Source organism: Mizuhopecten yessoensis, unplaced genomic scaffold (assembly GCF_002113885.1).
Source record: "Mizuhopecten yessoensis strain PY_sf001 unplaced genomic scaffold, ASM211388v2 scaffold4033, whole genome shotgun sequence".
NCBI lineage: Eukaryota > Metazoa > Mollusca > Bivalvia > Pectinida > Pectinidae > Mizuhopecten > Mizuhopecten yessoensis.
In genome coordinates this window covers 1,871,377-1,874,292 of record NW_018405342.1, presented here as the reverse complement: position 1 = coordinate 1,874,292, position 2,916 = coordinate 1,871,377, and positions in this window count along the sequence as shown.

Sequence of the window (2,916 nt, the reverse complement as noted above, 5' to 3'; positions counted from 1 at the left end):
CCTCCCACTCCATCCCCTTCCCTTACTCAAAGCTGGATTCAGATCTTCATGTCTTGTTCTTGATTTAAGTGTGTTTAACGTTCTAAGTAAATCTGTAAAGCTTAGGCCATACGCTAGAAGTGGAATGTTAGTGTACTCACTATCCTTTAGACAGTGCTACCTCCCAAAAATACCTTGCCAGAGGCACTCAGAAGAGTATTTCAACCGGTCACATTATACTGACAACGGATTCAGCAGTTATTGCGATTTCCCTTTATGCTGAAAGTTAAACAGGGAATTGCAACAACCATGTGTAAGGACTTGCGAATATTCCGGTTTGGTAGCAGAATCAAAAATGCCATTGGGTGCAACATATTTTTGTTGGTCGTTTTGTAACCCCTAGTAGAGGGCACAAACGCAAATCCCTAACTCTACAGGTTGTTCCCACATCAATTGCCTCTTCACAACATGCATTTGGGAAACAATGGGTATATTATTTTCTCAGTCCCAACTTGCAAGGATGAGACAATTCATTTTGTTTCATATTCATAATATTATATTTATGAAACGGTAAAGGACTATTTATGATTTTGACCTTTTTGAGTCCATAATCCAGCAAAATTAAAAACATTTCATTTATCTTTCAAATTACTGAAATATTGAACACTTTCCAAATACTACGCGTTTGAGCTGTCTATTCCCTAGGTAGATAAAGAGAGAGACACTTACTTGTATAACCTTTATAGACAACACGTGGTACACTGAATACAGCTGGTATTGTGTTGCTAGGACCGATTCCCATAAACACGTCACATACTTTTGTCAACTTGGAGAATTCAAACATGAAGCAAAACACTTGGACAAGACAGAGTAGGGCACATTCTAACCAGGATGACGTCACTCTCGAGAAAAGCAGATCTTCACACATCTGGCTGGATTGACTGACCACGTTGGATTTCCAAGATTCTGATGCAAGAATCGCCATGGTAAAATCTGTAAAATAATAACTCATATCTATTGTTATAACATCTGGTACGTTTTCATGAATTATGGCCGAACAATTGTTCAAGTTGAAATAATTTTATACATTGTAGCACAATTTAGGAGAAATTTTAGACTACCCTGATCACTTTGTGGGTATTTACCAAATTCATATTAATCATGGTTTTGTTCCTGTTCAAATCAACACAATTGCTTTGTTGCTAAATAACAGCCAAAGACTAGTTCTTAGTTTAGCTGGTCATTTAGTCATTCTAAAACGCAATACTTCATACAACTATGGCCCAGCTTGACATGTAGTAAATGGCGATCTATAAATTATTAAATAATAAAAACCTACATCTTCGTGAAGGTTATGTGGTAAACTATACACAACAACGGGTAATACCAGAGCTTGCTGTATTGAATTCACTTTCAGAAAGGGTTTAAATCTATATTAGGTTCATCATACAACGACTAATTACCAGCTTGAAATACAAAATGAAAACAAAACTCAACCTTGCATTTCTCAACTCCGATGTCAAAACCACACTATTCAATTTCCTGCTTTCAAAAAGCACTCGGCTTGCCTGATAACAATAGAAACTCTAAAATTTACATATAGACAAAACACTAGCTAGCCATGCTTCTTTGTTTTAATATTTCCGAATCCTTCTTAATGATAAAATGTAAACTTGTCTTTTTTGTTATTAAAACGTTAATCTTTATACGCATCAGGGCTTTGCTTGTTACTCAGCAATGCCATCATTTAAGATTATTTTCATTACTTCTATTACATTCTACCATTAAAGCAGGGTTTCAGTCGTATTGGGACAATACATTAACGAGAAAGGGAATTAACGATATGTGAATTTTAGAAAACTGAAAATTGATTGTTTGATCAATATTGAGCCTTTTCTCCTCAAAAGTTCCTTCTATCAGGACACTTCACTAATCTTTTCACTACCATACCTCTTACCAAACTAAGGGAACGACTTCATTCTCTTATTATGAGAGCTTTCGGTTCTAAGGAAGGCAAATGGCGATATTAATATAAGGATGTAAATGATGGGTGTCGTCTATGAAACAAATCGTTTAAACCTGTCCAAACACCTTGATTTATTCTTCAAGTCAATTGAGTTTGAGTTCGAATTACAGTTTTTGCCTATTTTGTTTTTATGACCTGTGCGAGGCTGTGACGACCAACTCTCTACAGTTTTCTGTTCGACATTTATAAACTCAAACGGAGTTTACTATATAGGAGTAGTTTACATCTTCAGACCGTATTTGCTGTAGGCCACTGGAGGTACAACTCGTTGGTTCAGGAAAAGAATAAATCTGATGTATGCCACTGCATGTTATCCAAGAGGCGACTATGACCCGATGTAGAACCGGTGTTTTTCTTCCTTCTCTTTAGGTGAAATGTTCCCACGGTTTCTGACATGACCAACGCCCCCATACAAAAACTATCTTATAGTAATGGTGATAAAGGTATAAGTATTTGCTTGTGATTTGCATTGAAAGTTGTAGATTATATATTCAGGAGAACACATAATAATACGCTAATGGCTTGAGAGATTATGTGAAAGGTGGCCTACGATCGCTATAAGACACATATTGTCAATGGGTGTAAGGCAACTGTTACGACTGGTATTCGAAATACATACAGCTGATCTGTGAAGGCTTGATCAAAGGTAAACATTATACTTCTTAAATACGCATATTTGCAGGTAAATATTTCGTTATTCAAGGTATAGACAGCAAGCATGATTAACCAAACATATTTAAATGAAGACTATCTCGCATTGAAATGTTTGAAACGTTAAAATACCGAGATCAAGGTTTAGTCGTAATAGTACAGTTTACATGTCGACCTAACGAAAATCAATATTGTTGCGAATATTTTAAAGAAAATAAAACACATGCTTTTGTTTGATAACATGTACAGCATTCCGCGGT